The following is a 20614-nucleotide window of genomic DNA, read 5'->3' on the forward strand; positions in this document are numbered from 1 at the left end:
TGTGAAATCAAGGTTGTTTTTCTCTAAATCTTTCATATAGTATGCGATTTTGCAATTTTTTTAATTTTTTTCCAAAACGCGTACGCTTACCTTCGAGTTATCGATTGTAGTTACAATTCGAATAGAAGGCAAAAAAGTGAAGTAACTGTTACCCAAACTGGATTTCTTTCGAATATGAGGCGAACGAAGCCTTTCAATTGCCTTAGAGAAACATGCCATTATTTTTTAACTACGCCCGTGGTAGAAAACGAAATATTTTATTTGTCGCAGCAACAAAGTTTGATATTAAAATTTACATAATTTTCATTAATTCAAATTCATGTCATCACATTCCCATTTGGAAGTCAGTGTCCTTATTTTGGTTCTAAGAAAAAATGTTGCTGAGTCAACAATGGCGAAACTTCCTATTGATAGATGCACTTAATGACTGAATGCAAAACTTGCAGAAATATAGTGTGATTAGATCTCTTCTCTTCAATTAAAGTTGTTGTCCAAAAATAAGACATTTCATATATCCATACTTTTAGGATACAAGGAATGAAAAGGAAAGTTTCAACGTGATTGTAACTCCCTTCCAGTTAATGAAGGCGACAGGGATTCAAATTTGTTGTGTTCCCGCACTTTTTTAAGGTAAAATTAATAACTAAGAAAAATATTTCATTCTACAAGTAAAAAGGCAGTAGGTTCGGTCGAGCCGAACTTTGAGCACCCTCCACCATTTGGTACGAGTTAGGAAATTTTCTCAAAAAAATAAAAAAATAAAATCCATTATAAAATTCTGTTAAAATCGTAAAAATATCGAATAGCGGAAGGTGCCGATATATGGGGGCTATACGATATCGTGGAATAATATAGCCCATCTTCGAACTTGACCTGCATGCAGATAAAAGACAGATCTGTGCAAAGTTTTAGCTTCCTATCTTAATTCGTTTTGACTGTAGCGTGATTACAACCGACGGACTCAGAATCGTCTCAAAATTTTACTCTGATCAACAATATATATACTTTGTTGGGTCTAAAATTATTATTTCGATGATTTACAAACGGAATGACGAAATTAATATATCTTCCATACTATGTATGGTAGCGGGTATAAAAATGTCAAGCTTAATATTTCAGCCTATCAGAAGCTAACTACCATGGTATTTTCTTTAATAAAAGAAAACGACATTTTTGTGTGTGCTCTGTCATAATTCTTCGTGAGCGCCTGAAAGTATGCTATAAAAATTAACAATATAACATGTAACTAACATGATTTGTAATATGCAATGGTTTTTGCTGTTATAGAACGCAGATTTCATCATAATCTCACTTTTTAAAAATTATATTCAAACCCTATTAAAGAAGCTTTGGTTATTTTCTTTTTGTGGCAGATTTGACAGTACTCCAAAGCCATCATTTGTCACTTAAACCCAATTTTTAAATCTCTTTAGAAATATGAAAAGTTGGTCTTAACCTCACTTTTTTTAGAAATAAACAATATAACATATGACTCTAATATCATATGTAATATGTAGAGTTTTTTGCTGATATAGAACGCAGATTATTGATCATAACCTCACTTCAAAGCCATCATTTGTCACTTAAAAGCAATTGTTAAATCTCTTTAGAAATATGAAAAGTTGGGCTTTACCTCACTTTTTTGTAGAAAGGCGTGGTTTTCTAAAAACTATTCAAAATATTGTTCTGTTTTGTGTCTTTATACCCTCCACCATATTATGGAGTTATATTAGCTTTGTCATTCCGTTTGTAACTTCTCGAAATATTCATAATAGACCCTACAAAGTATATATATTCTGTATCAGCGTAAAATTCTAAGACGATCTAGCGATGTCCGTCTGTCTGTATTTTCTAATCACACTATCTTTCGAACGAATTGAGGTAGAATGCTAAAATTTTGCTTACATGCATAGTTTACCAGTAGGCAGGTATTCATTCGGTATTTATATTATTTTAGTCACATTTTTCAATGACATTGTCTGAAATTCTAGCCCCTGAAAAAGAATTGTCTTTACAGGTCAGCACTGTTCAAGAAAAAATATCTCTTTCGAGTAAAAATTCTCTTTGCTTATTTAAATCAAGAACAAAACAATGTTAAGTCATTATTTATACAAATATTTTTTATCCATTTGCTTTATAAATTATTTTGAAAAACATTCATCTTTGAAAAAAATTAAATGGAATCGTAAAATATAAAGAAAAACTGAATTTTAATTTTCTCTTAAATTTTCTGTTTTTTTCGGTTCATGTTCTAGAACAGGGTTTTGAGCAGGTCTGATATAGGTCCACAATATTGTTATATTGGTGATTTTCGCCACATTTTTAAACGAAGTACTTTATACCCTGAAAGAGAATTGTCTATATAGGTCCAGGATATGGTATATCCCCCAAACAAAGGTGTCCCCGATATTGGGTATTTTGATGATTTTAGCCACATTTTTTAATGAAAATCCACACAAGAAGTTCTCTCTGAGCACTCTACATCTGGAAGAGATTTGTCTATATAGGTCTACGTATTAGTATAGCACCCAAAGAACGCTACCCTGAGATATTCGGCATTTCCAGGATTTTCGCGACATTATTTACCGGAATCGTTTTGAATTTCGTATTTGAAGTTCTGAATCGTTACTAGAGCCTATAACAGAAAATGACTTATCCAGCACCATGTCTCCATATAGCCCCCATATAAATAATTTTATTTCCAAATGGTGGAGGGTATTAAAAGCTCGGACCGGCCGAACTTACTGCTTTTTTACTTGTTTTATGTTAAAATGGCTCTGTTGTGAGCAGCAGTGCATTTTGTCTAGTCTTTACTATTTACACATCGCCATGTTTCACACAACTTAATTGACTATAACTGTTTTCATTTTAAGAAATCTTTGCATACTACGCATTTTAAAAATTTTGTCATTCCATTATAAAAACATAATAATAAACCTCACTTGTTATAAGCATGTCCTAAGACAATGTTTATTTTTATTTTCCTACTGTTTGATTTTCATCAAAATTTCTTTTGGTTTTTTTTACATCTACCACAATATATTCACGTAATAATCTGTTATTTTGCCTGTTTTTATTTGTTTCAACAAAGCATTAAAACAACTTCAACCATACTATTGTAAAACAATTAAAATGAAAAAATTAATGTTAAAATGTAACTCAGTTTTTAATAGCCTGTTAAGTTATTATTCCTGTTTTTGTTAAAGAAAACATTTTTAACTTAAAACAAGTTAAAAAGCAGTAAGTTCGGCCGGGCCGAACTTTTAATACCCTCCACCATTTACAACGAATTTGGAAATTTTCAAAAAATAAAATCCTTAAAAAATTCTGTTAAAATTTTAAAAATACCGAATATAGCCGTTATGTTGGGGTCTATACGACGTGGACATACATATGCATTGTTTGTCATAAGCCATTACCATATTCAAATTCGAAACTGGACCCGCACCGACAATTTTCTGTCATAGACTGTAGTTCCCATAACGAACTTCAAATATCAAATTTTAAACAATTCCGGTTAATAATGTCGCTAAAATCATCAAAATACCGAACATAGCGAGGTGCCGTTATATGGGGGCAATACGAAGACGTGGACCTGCACAGACAATTTTCAGTCTTAGGGTGTAGAATCCATTTGGAACTTAAAATACCAAATTTGAAACAATTCCAGTGAATAATGTCGCTAAAATCATCAAAATACCGAATATAGGGAGGTACTGTTATATTGGGGCTATACGAAGACGTGGACCTGCAAAGACAATTTTCTGTCTTAGGGTGTAGTATCCATTTGGAACTTCAAATACCAGATTTGAAACAATTCCCGTGAATAATGTGGCTAAAATCATCAAAATACCGAATATCGGGAGGTACCGTTATATGGGGGCTATACGAAGACATAGACTTGCACAGATAATTTTCTATCTTAGGGTGTAGTATCCATTTGGAACTTAAAATACCAAATTTGAATCAATTCCGGTGAATAACGTCGCTAAAATCATCAAAATACCGAATATAGGGAGGTACCGTTATATTGGGGCTATACGAAGACGTGGACCTGCAAAGACAATTTTCTGTCTTAGGGTGTAGTATCCATTTGGAACTTCAAATACCAGATTTGAAACAATTCCCGTGAATAATGTCGCTAAAATCATCAAAATACCGAATATCGGGAGGTACCGTTATATGGGGGCTATACGAAGACATAGACTTGCACAGATAATTTTCTATCTTAGGGTGTAGTATCCATTTGGAACTTAAAATACCAAATTTGAATCAATTCCGGTGAATAACGTCGCTAAAATCATCAAAATACCGAAAATCCGGAGGTACCGTTATATGGGAGCTATATGAAAACGTGGACCTACATGGCCCATTTACGAACTTAACCTGCCTACTGGAAAAATAAACATGTGTGCAAAATTTTAGCCATCTATCTCAATTTATTCGAAAGATAGCGTGATTACAACAGACAGACAGACAGACGGACAGACAGACGGACAGACAGACAGACAGACGGACATCGCTAAATCGACTTAGAATTTTACGCTGATCAAGAATATATATACTTTGTTGGGTCTGACATGAGTATTTCGAGGAGTTACAAACGGAATGACAAAGTTAATATACCCTCCATTGTATGGTGGAGGGTATAAAAATCAAAAACGGAAAGCTCCTTAAAGCTATTAAATGAAATATTTTTTTGTCAATTTAAACAAAGTAATATTCAAAGAAAAATCATTATTTTAGTTGGAAACGTTTTTAAGACTAATATATACATCATGTCAGAGTCATAGGTAAAATGACTTCCATAATTAGCATTTTTATACCCTCCACCATTCTATGGAGGGTATATTAACTTTGTCATTCCGTTTGTAACTCCTCGAAATACTCATGTCAGACCCAACAAAGTATATATATTCTTGATCAGCGTAAAATTCTAAGACGATTTAGCCATGTCCGTCTGTCTGTCTGTCTGTCCGTCTGTCTGTCCGTCTGTCTGTCTGTCTGTTGTAATCACGCTATCTTTCGAATGAATTGAGATAGATGGCTTAAATTTTGCACACATGTTTAGTTTTCCAGTAGGCAGGTTAAGTTCGTAAATGGGCCATGTAGTTCCACGTTTTCATATAGCCCCCATATAACGGTACCTCCCGATATTCGGTATTTTACTGATTTTAGCGACATTTTTCACCGGAATTGTTTTAAATTTGGTATTTAAAGTTCGAAATGGATACTACATCCTAAGACAGAAAATTGTCTGTGCAAGTCCACGTCTTCATATAGCCTCCATATAACGGTACCTCCCGATATTCGGTATTTTAATGAATTTAGCGACATTATTCACCGGAATTGTTTCAAATTTGTTATTTGAAGTTTGTACCATTTTCGGTATTTTAATGATTTTAACTACATTATAAACAGATTTTTGTTCAAGTTTCACATTTAAATTATTGTAATAACTTATGACAAAATATGCCTATGGAAGCCCACGTCGTCGTATAAGCACTCGGTATTCTTAAGATTTTAACAGAATTTTTAACGGATTTTATTTTTTGGAAATTACCAAAATTTGTACCAAATGGTGGAGGGTATTAAAAGTTCGGCCCTGCCGAACTTACAGCTTTTTTACTTGTTATAGGATACTTTTGAGGACTTCAAACAATTTTTAATTTTTAAACGAAATTCTATACACTGTACAATACTGTATAATATGCTAATCCTATATACCATAAATGTTGTGAATTTTAAAAAATTCTCGGAAACGCCTAAAAGTATGATATAAAAATGGTAAAGCTAAATATGGAAAACTAATGTTTGCGGTTAATTTGCCGGGTCAGGAATTCAATTACATTTTCTTTTGAGAGTCAACGTTTTAAATTTGCAAATAAATTGCAACTTGTTTAAAAAATATTTGGCCAAACCAAAATACTTTTTGAATTTTGACACGGACGTTAAAAGGGAAATGTGTTTCTCTTGAAACTAATGAAACAACCAACATCAGTCAGAGGCGATAAGGGAGTTATAAGATGTGAGTCTCACAAAATGTTTCCCTTGGGTCATGAAGGCTTCAAATGTAGGGGATCGATAACAGCAAAAGTTGATGAGATATCTCACCAATATTATCTCTTTGGCTTTTTATCATGTTACTAATAGTCTTTGACTTAAAGTTTTTCACCTAAAAGTATACTCTAAAATACAAATGTAGTAAACTTGCATAACACAGTAACATGTTTGGTAAACTAGCCTTAGCAGGTCAAGAGTGCTTAAATCCAAATGACCACGTTTTCGTATAGCCCCCAATATAACGATACCCCCTCAATTTGGTATTTCAGAGGTTTTCAGTTCAACATATTTCCTTCCTTATGGGTACGTAGCCTTCTGACAAAAAAGAGTCAATATGAATCTATTTTGTGGTATACAGCCCCTGTATAAACATATCTTTCGTTTTTAGGCAGTTTGATGAATTCAAGAACTTTTTGTACCCTCCATCATAGTATGGAGGTTAAATTAAGTTTTTTATTCCGTTTGTAATACCTCTTAATATACATTTTAGACCTCACAAAGAATATATTTTCTTGATCAGCATAAAATTCTATGTTTAGCGATGTCCGTCCGTCTGTGGAAATCACTCTAGCTTCCGAACGAAATAAAGTTGGTTGATATAATTTTACTAAAATGTATATTATGTCTGCAAGACTTTTGTTATTGAAAATGGGCGTTTTTATATAACCGCCATATAATCGTACCTCCCTATTTTCGATATTTTGATGAGTTTCGCATTTGAATATTGTAATGGCGTATGACAAAAGTCTGTGTAGGTCTACACCTTCATATAGCCCCCCATATAACGGCACCTCCCGTTATTCGGTATTTTGATGATTTAAGCGGAAATGTGTTAAACTTGGTATTTGAAGTTCGTAATTAATATTATAGCCTATTACGTCTTCGTATAGCCCCCATACAATGGTACCTTTATTCGGTATTTTGATGATATTAGGGACTTTATTCACCAAAACTGATTCAAATTTCCGAATGATGGAGGGCCGAACTTAGCTGCTATTTTACTTGTTTTAACGAAATTGTATGAAATTTGGTATTAGAAGTTGGTCATGGGCTGGGTTTCTATATCGTAGTTTGGTAAGCATAATTTTGTAAAGCATACACATTGTTTTCTCCGATAATTACTTGCTCTTTACAAGTCTTCCAAATGACTCCATAATACTGTATTCCTTACCTAAGAAGCTCCGCGCATTTCCATTAAAATCAAGACGAGCTTTTCAGCAACTGGAATTGACTTGTTCTAAGTTTCGAAACTATAAAAGCAGGTAATTTTTATTGGGATTATTTCTGGTAAGGACACATTTAAAGACAGTCATACAGACCAAGGCTTTTTTTTGTATAAAAACAGGTTTCTTTAATGGTTTCAAGAGTTTTAACACATTTCTAAAAATCCTAAATGTAAAATCAAAATTTCGTTTCCATAATAAACCCTTTAACCGAATTCACAAATAATCTCAAATTCATTTCGATAATATGAATGTGTAGCAAAAATTTCAAGTATACATGGATTACTTTATTTCGGAACCTACAAAGTTATGCTGATTGTGTCGAAAATCGGTTTATTAAATATATGATACTTTACAGATATAAACAAATTAAATCAAAATAGATTTTTTTGACCATAAATATGTGAAAATATTTTGTTTTGTACACCCACAGTTCATACTTAAAAATTTAGACAAATAAATAAATAAAATAATACATACTAATTAGAAATCGGAAATAAAATATTCAGTGTAATACTTTTGAGTAATTTTAAAATTTGTATTAAAAAAATCAGTTTTTTGAATAATTTAATTTCATTAATGGATTATTTCACTTTCGTTTCTGCTAATTTAATTTCTGCTTTATTTAACATATTGTACTATAGAGATCAAAAATAAAATGTTTTTAAAAATTATTTTGATTATTTTGATATTTTATTTTATCCTTAACTATATATATTCAGTGTAATATTTTTGAGTCATTTTAAAATTTACATCAAAAATCTATTTTTTCTTTTTTTTTTTTGAATAATTTACTTTTATTTTATTTTCTAGGTTTGATCTCAGCAAAAATAATTTACAACAAATAATGTTTTAAACATTAAAAAAAAAAATATAATAAAAATTGTTGAACTTTAAACATGTTTTGTTTCAATTTAGTTTTTCCATTTTATAAAAATAATAATTGTTTAAATATTCAACATATGATCTTCGTCTTTGAAACTCAAAACGCCTAATGAATGATAAAAATTGAAAGTAAAATTTTAAAAATCCCAAAAACGTCATAATATTATTTTTATAAAAAATTGTATGGTTTTGTAATATTATTATATTTTTTTCTGTACTTTTATGTTTTTTATGTTGTTTGAATATTCTTTGCCTCAAAATAATATGAATTACAATTAACGTTTAAAAAAATATTTTCAATTTATATTCATTTCCCTTTTACCCTTCACCATTGAAAACACAAAAGTCTCAGTAAAATAAATCAAAATCTAATTTAAAGTTTATTTTCAAAAATAAAAAAATCGTATCCCTCGACCCCTTGAAATTCTAAAATTCAGTCCATTTTGCAGCACACACTTTAAAGTGCAATGTACAGGGTGAGATAAAAAAAAAACTGCAACAAAGTCAAACGCCATAATTTTTACATTTTTTTTAATTTTATTGAATGAAAGCAAAAAATTTCGGAAATAGCATCAACTTTTAGAATAAGTTTAGATTTGTTCGAATTGGTCACCTTTGGCACGAATTAAGGCCATCAAACGGCCAATGAAACTGCCCGAATGTTGCTCTTCGGAATTTCGGGCCATTCCCGGCGAAATATATATTTTTATTTAAGACTTGTTTGCTTTAAAATAATAAAAAAAACTTTACATCATTTGTACATAGCTTAATTATGCCTTATTTTTCAATATTTCTATATATTTTTAATATTTAAATTTAACTTTTATATATTTTGTAATAATTTCATAGATTGTTTAGTTAAAACTTTAAACATTATACTAAAGATGGCTAATTATTTGTAATGATTACTTATTTTTTAATTATGTTCTTCTATATTTCATAAATCATTTTTTAATTATTGTAAATTTTTGTTTTAAAAATATATATATTTACATTTTTTATTTGTTTTGTTAAGTTGGGTTTATTTTAAATATTTTGTAACTATTATATAAAAATATTAAACATATGTATTTAAATAAAATTGAATTTGTAAACCAATTATAATAATTTTATTATTTTTTTTAAATAAAGAAGAAAGTAATCTTTGCATATAATAAATAACAACTTTTTTGTTTTTTTTTTACTGATTTGTTGGGGTTTTTTGGTCTGATTTTTTTTTATATAGGAATTTATTTTATTTTTACTCGATTTATTTAATTTTTATTTCGTTAGCCTTTTCTCGAACATTATCAAGTGCTTATTCATTTGGTAACAAAAAATAAATGATTTTTTAAATATTTTAATTCTGCTACTTTATTATATTTCATTATTATCTATTATTTTACATTAAAAACGACTCCACAGACATAACAATTTAAAATTATATTCAGTTATAAGATAATATTGTCACAGAACCGTTTCTACATAATTGCAATTGATTGCTGAAGCTTAGTACCATCTTTGGCTTCTTTTGTGTTTATTGATTTCGATATCCTCTGTTGTATTCGTAGGCTTTCTTGAGGAAATTACACTGAATATTTTGTTTTCTCAAAATAACAAAAAACCATAATAATATATTAATAATAAATAATGATATTAACACTTGGGAAAATAGAAATACCTCTCTTTCAGTTCAAATTATTAAATAATAATAAATACAAAACATTAATTCATATATAAATAATAACACACACTCCCATTAGTTATAAAAATGTATTAAAAAGTATACATACATTAATAATATAAATACTAACTATTTAAATGTAAATATGCATAATTTTGTAATTATTGCGAAATGTTAAAAAAATATATTACCAACACCCTTAAAAACCTATATTTTCGAATGTAAAAATCATGTATTTTTTATTTTTTTTCTAAACATAAATTTAATGCTAAGTTAAGTTTATCTATTCATTAATTGCATTGTTGAATTAAATCATTTTTTTCTTAAAATCTTTTCCTCCACCATACTATTCGGTATTTTAGCTTCATTATTCATCCTAGTAGTTTCAAATTACGTATTTAGAGTTCGTAATGGAAACTATAGTCTGTGACATAAAATTGTCTATGCAGGTCGAGGTCTTCGTATAGGCCCCATATATCAGTACCTCCCTATATTCGGTTTTTTGACGATTTTATGTACAATACTCACCGAAATTGTTTGAAATGCCGTATTTGAAGTTGATAATGGAAGCTACAGTTTGTGACAGAAAATTGTCTATGCTTCGATATAACGGTACCTCCCTATGTACGGTATTTGATGATTTTAGCTACATCATTCACCTTTTATTTCAAGTTTCGAATTTGAATATTGTAATTGCTTGTGACAAACAATGCCTATGTGGGTACACGTCGTACATACCTATATAAGGGCTATGTTCGGTATTTTTAAGATGTTAGCAGATCTTTTGGCTAATGTTATCTTTTTCGAAAATTTCAAAATTCGTTCTAAATGGTGGAGGGTATTCAAGGTTCCGCCCGGCAGAACTTACTGCTATTTTCCTTGTTTTTTTTTGATCCATGGCTGCCTTACTTTTTCTTCATACTTTTTCCTTTCATTCCAAGTCTTCTCCTTTATTCCTTATTGCTTATGGCTTATTGAATGCCTTCCTGTGTGGAATTCTACTGTGAAATCCGTTCTTATTCAAAGTCTTTCGCATAGTCCTTGGGTGGACAACTTTATTAGTTTGTAGTCGCTAATCTCTCACGTGGATTTGGCAAACTTAGCAATTTCTTAGTTTGACTAAAAATTTTGTTTCGATTGGAATTTCTTTCCGAGGAGCAATTTCGATCTTCCAGCAACGACGTATGCAAGACAAAAATAAAACTAATTCATTTTTTTGAGAACGTGGCAATGTAGGAAATACAATAGAAGACAAAAAATAACGGAACTTTAATATTAGAACACAGCATTTCCCAAAAAATTTATATCGTAAGCAGACATTTTTCATAATTTTCTGAAATACGAAAATAATATGATTTCCTGATACAAATGAATGGATTTTTCTACGATTTATTTCTAAAGGGAGCTCCTAAATGAAACTGCATCATTCCGTCCGTGGATATTTTTATCAGACTCGTCATATAGCAAGAGAGGTGTTGTAAGAAGACTTTTGGCCACGACGGTATGTGTGAACGCATACAAACGTCTGTCAAAATCATAGTGACAATTATATGTTGTCAAAGGCATAATTTTGAAGCGTATGATTGTCTGAGGTTACCTTTATTACTCTACCACATGCCGATGAAAAATGCAATCAATTTTTTTCTGCTTAGGGAAGTTATTTGAATAACCAAAAGATCAGATAAAAGAACTAGATGAACAGATGGAGCTATGTGAAATTAAGAAACTAGGTGGACTAAAGGAACAAGACGAACTAATGGAACTTGCTGTTTTTACTGGGATTACGGACATTGCAAATTATATTCAGTTCGGTATTTGCCGTTAGTGTTTAGCTGGTGTACTTAGAGTAAAAATATTAGGGCAATCTTAATTGATTTATAGTACCCTGTAGTTTAATTATAACAACACCATGCCCTAACATTTTGTATACGCTTGAAGTCGTATTCGTAGAATATAATTTCACGAAAAGAAAAAATGTTTCCTTAGTAAATTGTTCCTCAGTAATTGTTTAATATCGTGTCCACAGGCCATGGTTAATACCAGATTAAGAATAAATTTTCATGCTAAGCCTTGTTGGCTGAAACTTCGCCTAGCACTGTTACCCTCGAAATATTCATAATAGGCCCTAAAAAGATGATCTAGCTATGTTCGTATGTCTGCCCGTCTTTCGAACGAATTGAGATAGAAGACTAAAATTTTGCACACATGTTTATTTTGCAGTAGACAGGTTATGTTCGTAAATTGACCATATATGTCCACGTTTTCGTATAGCCCCCATATTCGGCATTTTGATGATTTTAGCAACATTATTCACCGGAGTAGTTTCAAATTATGTATTTAAAGTTCGTAATGGAAACTACAGTCTGCGACAGATAATTGTCTATGCAGTTCCAGGTCTTTGTATAGCCCTCATATAACGGTACCTACCGAAATACAGTATTTTGACATTATTAGCGACATTATTCACCGGAGTAATTTCAAATTACATATTTAGAGTTCGTAATGGGAACAACAGTCTGTGACAGAAAATTGTGCAGATCCAAATTTTGATATAGCTTCCATATAATGGTACCTCCCTTTATTCGGTATTTTTATAATTTTTATAATTTTAGCTATTCACCGGAATTGTTTCAAATTTGGTATTTGAAGTTCAAAATGGATACTACAGCCCAAGACAGAAAATTGTCTCTGCAGGTCCAGGTTTTCCAATAGCACCCGTATAACGGAATCTCCCTATATTCGATATTTTGATGACTTTTGCGACATTATTCAGCGGAATTGTTTCAAATTTGGTCTGTGACAGAGAATTCCCAATATTCGATATTTTGACGATTTTAAGTACAATACCCACCGAAACTGTTTGAGATGACGTATTTGAAGTTCGTAATGGATGCTACAAGCTGAATAATGTAGCCAATGTAGTGAATAATGTAGCCAAATCATCAAAATACCGTACATAGGGAGGTACCGTCATATAGGAGCTATACGATTCTAGTGAATATAGTGAATAGTGAATATACAATTCTGGTGAATAATGTCGCTAAAATCATCAAAATACCGAATATCGGGAGGTACCGTTATATGGGGGCTATTTGAAAACTTGGACCTACATGGCCCATTTACGAACTTAACCTGCCTACTTGCAAAATAGACATGTGTGCACAATTTTAGCCTTCTATCTCAATTCGTTCGAAAGATAGCGTGATTACAACAGACAGACAGACGGACAGGCAGACAGACACACTGACAGACGGACATGGCTAAATCATCTTAGAATTTTACGCTGATCAAGAATATATATACTTTGTTCGGTCTAAGATCATAATTTTGATGAGTTACAAACGGAATGACAAAATGAATAATATACCCTCCATAGTATGGTGGAGGGTATAAAAAACTTAATGAACGTAAGGAACTAGGTGAACTAAAGGAACTATCTGAAATAATGGAACTAGATGAACTAATGAAATTAGAAGAACTATTAGAAAGACTATTTTAAATTGCATTTGACAAGCTTTTGAAGTGTTTGTTTTGAAAGTCCTAATTTCTGGATTCCATGGCTTTCTCAGGCAGCATTCCTATGGGTAAAGCTGCACATTTAATTAAGGCATGTAGAACCAAGGATATAATTCCACGAAAAGAATAAATTTTTCCTCAGTAAATTGTCTAAATGAGTCTGTGTATCCACAGGCCAGGGTTGTATTGTATATTAAAATTTTTTAATTAAATTTTCATGGACGTCAGTTAGAGATAATACTAAGCCAGGTTGACTGCAAAAAACGTATATCACTATTGCCATGGTTTTTAGTTCCGGATACTGACTTAGTGTTGTCAACTCCATACTTTATTGTAAACAAACATTCCGTTGTATTGATATGAGTTAGTTTTGAGTACGTTTGGTGACCCAAATAGCCGTCACAACACCATTTGTAAAGTATAGTAAATGTCATGAGAAATGTTTTTCCATGGCAGTGGCCAATTGTCGCCTTGAAAAATTCAAATCTCAACTTTTTTTTAAATTTGTTGTTTTTATTCCTTTCACCATACAATGGAGGGGATATAGTACCTTTGTCATTCCGTTTGTAACTCCTCGAAATACTCATGTCAGACCCAACAAAAGTATATATATTATTGATCAGCGTAAGATTCTTAGTTGATTTAGCGATATCCGTCTGTCTGTCCGTCTCTCTGCTGTAACCACGCTATCTTAAGAACGCATTGAGATAGAAGACTAAAATTTTGCACACATGTTTATATTGCCAGTAGGCAGGTTAAGTTCGTAATTGGGTCATGTATGTCCACGTTTTCATATAGCCCCCATATAAAGGTAACTCCCGATATTCGGTATTTTTATAATTTTAGCTACATTATTCACTGGAATTGTTTAAAATTTGGTATTTGAAGTTCGTAATGTATACTACAGCCTATGATAGAAAATTGTCTGGGCAGGTCCATTTATAACCCCCATGGTACCTCCCTATATTCGGTATTTTGATGATTTTAGCTACATTACAAACAGATTTTTTATGACATTATGCAGGTCGTATATACCCTAATATAACGGCTACATTCGTTATTTTTTAGATTTTAACAGAATTTTTAACTGATTTTATTTTTTGAAAATTTCTTCATTCGTTCCAAATGGTGGTGGGTATTCAAAGTTCGGCCCGGCCAAACTTACAGCTTTTTTACTTGTTCAAGTTTAGCATTTTAATATTGTAATGGTTTATGATAAAAGTTGCCTATGCAGGTCCACGTCGTCGTATAGACCCTATTATAACGGCTACATTCGGTATTTTTTAGATTTTAACATATTTTTTAACGGACTTTATTTTTTTTTGAAAATTTTTTCATTCGTCCCAAAGTAGGTAGGTAGTAGGTGGGTATTCAAAGTTCGGCCTGGCCGAACTTACTGCTTTTAACTTGTTTTTTTTTTTTAATTTGTTATTTTTAAATGAAGTTTTGAAACTAGTTTCGTTTCAAGTTTTAGTTTTTAAGTTACTTTTAATATATTTTATTTTAAATTTTTAATTTCTATTTTTTTAAACATCATCCAAACAAAACCTCAAGTTAATAAAATCAGTATACTACATAACAATTAAATTATTAAATATTAATAGGAAAAAATAATATTTAAAAAAATATTTTCACCAGAAAAATGTATATAATTTTTTTAAATATAAGATTTAAATATCTTAAAATGAAAAAAAAAATATAATTAATAGACACACATAAATAGGCTTAAATAAAATACAACCTTATAGGCATTTGCTAAGCAAAACAAAACAACCTCCCTTTAATTATAAACAAAATATTCATAATAATAACACAATTTATTTATAAATACAAAGACGTTTTAGACCATAAGTAAACTTATATATACATAATATATATTTGAAAAAATATAAATTAAAAAAAAAAAACAAAACAAACAACCCATAAAGTACATTTTTAAGTGCATTACACAAAACCAGAACAAGTAAACATTTTTTGAATTACAAAAAACAAAAATATATAACAGAAATATTTGAAGCTGAAATAAAAGCTAAAACCGAAAAGAAGAAATATGAAATATTTAAGCCTCTTAACTTTTAAGGTGTTGTTGAACAAAAAACCCAAATAATATGCATTATATATAGAAAGAAGATACAGATGGAAAAAGACATAATAAAAACAAAATCATTGCAAAATATCTAGCATTTTTACCAAGTTGAAAATAAATAAATAAAACTCACTCAAAAACCACATAATTGTAAACAAAAAAATTATAAAAAAATACAAAAAAATATTTTTTCACTTAAAAGAAAAATTTAACAACAAATTAGAAATAAAATAGTTATAATTTTTTTATTACTTTTTTCATACACAACCTGTTAACCAAGTACCATTAAATATTTATATATATACATTTAAATAAATGCAACAACAACAACAAAAAAAACCACACATACTTCAAAGGACCCTTCCTTGTACCAATTTGATAACCAAATAAATAGTAGCAATTACCAAAACCAAAAAAACAACAAATACCAACCCTGTAACCTGCATAATGAAATAAAATTAAGTCAAGTAACCAAGTGCAAAATTATTTAGCAAAACAAAAATTAAAAATTATTATAAAAACAACAACAAAAACTTTCAAGTGCAATATTATCATATATATTATATTGAAAACCAAAAATATAAAAATTAACATTCCAAACCATTGTGACAAACTGTAAATAACAATAGGGCACCGTTTGTTTGGATCATTTCAAGCAATAATCGAAATAAACCGGTAGAAATGCTAATCAATTTATTATTTCATCATAAAAAAGTTGAAAAAATTATCTGAAATAATGAAAGGTATTAAAAAATAATGTTTTAAAATTTATTTTGATTTTTCCCCTTCATTCAAGTAATTGGCTTTTAAGTACTTCTATATTAGCTACCTTTGTAAATTCTTACACCGATCTGTTGTTTCTTCTACCCAACTTTTTTTATACTCTCAGCCATATAGCTAGAGAGGGTATATATAAATTAATACGGCCAAAACGTGCCTCATCGAAATGAAGGTTATAGACTCTAGGCCTCTTTGGACCAAATCCCTTTCAGGACATTTGGAGTCGATCTAGCGATGTTCGTCCGTCCGTCTGTCTGGCTAGTATGTCCGCACGATAAATCTCGAAGGGAGTATCCGATTTGGTCCAAACTTGGTACATCGTAGTATTATTATCAAACTTAGATCGAGTTCGAAGATGGGCAAAATCGGTCCACTCCTTATGGTACCTCCCCCACAAAAATTTTCAAAAAAGTATTTTACTGCACAGAAAGACGAACGATAATCCGATTTTGCTACAATTTTGCAAATCCAAATATTTTCATCAGTGCTAGGTCAGCTGCGAAAATGGACAATATCGGTCTACTCTATCAAGTACCTCCCCCACAAAGAGTCAAACTTTTGAATAATTACAACGCTTATAGAATGTGATGTAATAGTCTTGATTGTCTTTAAATGTCACACTCCAAATAATTTTAATTAACCAAGGTCTGGTTTAAAGATGGAATATATTCACTACTTCTGATACCTCCCCCACAAAGGGTCGAAATTTTGAAAATCCATGAAGATCATAAAACTCGAAATAAACATCCGATTCCATTGGATTGGCACATCTGATTATTTCTATAAAGACATGATCTGTTATAAAGGCATTAGAGATGGGACCATTCCTTCTGGCTCCTGCCGCACAAAGGGTCAAAGCATTGAATAACCAAAACGTTTATAAAATCCGAAATAAACCACAGGTTCTCTTTATATATCACACATCCCATTATTTCCAATAACAGAGGATCTGTTGCGAAGATGGGATAAATCGGTCCACTCCTTCTAGTACCTCCCCCACAAAAGCTCAAAATTTTGAATATCCATGAAGCTCATAAAAAGCGAAATTAACACTCGATTTTATTCAGACTTGGTACATCTCAATATTTTGACCAACACAAGATCTTTTATAAATATGGTAGAGGTCACAATTTTCAATAATTTTATCTGTCATAACTTGCGAAACACGTCAGCGGTTTTTTATAACTTTCCATCTCTAAATGTATCTCCCTTTGTCAGAAACCTGAGATGAATATGGAATTTATGATTTTTTTCATAAATTGGATGCAAATGTTCGATTTTCTTGCATTATTGCTAATGCCAATATTTTTATATGTTATAGATGAGGCATGAAAATGAAATACTTCGATCGACTATATCTGGCACCTCACGTACATGTTAACATTTTCTAAAAATTATCATTTAGGTCATGTAAAACGAAGGAAGTTATCAATATAGTCCAAAACTGACACGTCGAAATATTTATATCATATTTATTTAGGTCCGATACAAAATGGACAATATTGGCCGATTCCTACAGAAGTCAAAATATTTTTAAATTATCGTACATTGGATGAGGGTATGTATCTGTCGGCAAAATCGACAGATACTTTTTAACTTGTTCAAATAAAATGTTATTTCATATCTGAAATACTAAACTTATAAAAACAAAGATTTTAAACCCAGCATCTTAAGGAACCATTCGAGGTTCTGCTAGTTCTTGTGTAGTTCTCGAATAACCTTTTACATTTAGACAGTCTTTAAGGAAAAATGTTGTAAACATCTTCACCATATCAGCTATATGGTTTGTGTAAGGTCAAATTGGGATGACAATCTTCTACCAATATTATAGCAAAACAAGTCGCGATATTGCCGATTTTTATACTTGTTTTAGATTCCGCAAAATGATACATTGAAAAGAAATTCCACCTAATAATATTTAGTCTTCTGTTTTATTATATTTTTCCTTATTTATTATACCCTCTAAAATGCGTGAAAATGACCAAATATTTGGTCGGAAACAAATTCAAATTTCTTGCCAGCTGTACGCTCATATTTAAGGAAGAACTACAAAATTTAAATGTGACAATTTATGGACATTAAAGTACGTTTATATATATGAGGGATAACCTACTGGATTTGGATTTAAATTGTCATATCCATTACTTTTACTTCAAATAAATCCTCTCAAAGTAGGTTAACCCTACAAAAAGTTCTAACGTAAACATGGCATTAAATAAAAAATTGTAATCGTATGATTGCATGTGATTACCTATGAAATTCCTACAGTTGATTAGATAGATGTTTACTGTGATAGTATTTCAAAACATTCTTCGACATAATTTGTACACTTTTCTTTATAGTCCAGCTTTGTTATCCCTTACTTTGGGAAAGTAGAGATAAAGTTCACATTATCGGGATTTCATTATTATATTATTTCTTTAAAATAAATACATTTTTTCAGAGATATGGCAATAAATTTGTAGTTACATTTAGAAACACCGCATGTTTCACAGTGGCATCTCCGCTTTATTTAAAATAAAATAAACAAAACGAATTTGTAATTAATTTAATGAAATAAATCGGTAATTATTTCTGCAAAAAGATTCTGTAATTGGCATGTTATCAGTATAAAATATTGCAACATAGTTTCAGTTAACTTTACGTTAAAGGATAAAAGGAAGATGGCCTGACTTTTTGCTTATCGAACATTTCATATTTAAATGAAACTTGTAATAACGAAAACCGATTTATGTGTCCGACAACATAATTTTTTTATCTATCGGGAATATATAATAACCGGCCATAGTATTTCTAGAATAGGACATTCTTTGGAAAATAACGAACAATTTGGGGGTTAAGGGCAAACAGTATTGTTATTATATGTATATTTATTTATATCCTACACCACATTGTGGTAAGGCTATTATGTCTTTGTACATTTGTTTGTAACATGGAGAAGGAAGCGGGATAGACCCATAGTTACTTTTGACGATCTTCATAGAATCACTTTCTGAGTCGATTTATGCATGTCAGTCTGTCTGGCCGTCCGTCCATGTTTTCTTGAGAACAAAATGCAGGTCGCATTTATTATCCGATTGAGGAGAAATTTTCCAAACAATATTTGTTTGGCCCAAGGATGAACCCTAATGAAATTGGAGATAATCGGTAAAAATTTAGATATAGCTCTCATATATATCTTCGTCCGACTTGCCTTTAATTGTGCACCAAACGTGTAATATCAGCCCAAATAGTATGGAATTTTGCACATACAACCAAATTAGGCCTGAAAATAAATATGCCAAATTTGATCGAAATCGGTTCAGATATAGCTATAACGCTCATATATGTATATATTTTTATTCCGATATGTTATTTTTGTCCTCCGCTCTGTTACAACAATATTTGGGGAAATATATAAAATGCAGCTCAGAAATACCTTTGCTAAATTTTGATCGAGATCGGTTCAGATTTGGATATAGCTCCCATATATAACTTCGTCCCATTTACGTTTTATTGTGCATCAAACGTCAGATATTTGCCCAAATGGGACACATACGACCGAATTGAGTCTAGAAGCTAGTATGCCAAATTTGATGAATTTGAATTCGGTTCAGATATAGCTATAGCTCCCATTTGTTACCCACAGTCGGAATATGCACTCCGTGACAACGATATTCAGGGAAATATATCAAATACAGCTCAAAAATATTTTTGCCAAATTTTATCGAGATCGGTTCAGATTTGGATATAGCTCCCATATACATCTTTATTTGATTTCAAATTAATTTTGCACTAAATGGGCAATTCAAGTTCGAATTTTAAAGATACAAAGGCTTCGGCATATTTAGTCCTTTGAACTTTAAATTATAATTATAATCATAGTGTGTATGATTGAATTCTCCCATAAAAACTTTTAATTGCTATGTGGAGCTCTACTAAATTAGCAAACTGGTGTAGGGTATCATTAAGTCGGCCCACCCGACTTTAGGTCTTTCTTTACTGGTTTTAAGATTTTAAGAGAATTTTTAACGGTTTTTTTTTTGAAAATTGCCAAATTTGTACCGAATGGTGGAGGCTGAACTTATAGCTTTTTTACTTGTTATCACTTCCATAGAAATAAAGCGGTAGTTTATTCTTATTAAATAATTGAACAAATATAAGACATTATTATATCTGAGGATTATATGATAGTGTGGTGTAGTTGTAAGCATGTTTGCTTTGCTTTTTGAACATCCGGGTTGGATTGCTTGGAAGGAGAGACCCGTATGCATTGCTTCTTTGGCGCCCTTGGGCAAGAATTGAGATCACCACATGTCCTGTGTGTACTCTCTCCACTGAAATGTGTTTCATGATCGGGAGAGAGAGAGAAAATATATTTGTATCTGTCATTCTGCAAGTAGGGTCAATTTGTCGTAT

This window comes from Musca domestica, unplaced genomic scaffold, assembly GCF_030504385.1.
Source record: "Musca domestica strain aabys unplaced genomic scaffold, Musca_domestica.polishedcontigs.V.1.1 7, whole genome shotgun sequence".
Taxonomy (NCBI): Eukaryota; Metazoa; Arthropoda; class Insecta; order Diptera; family Muscidae; genus Musca; species Musca domestica.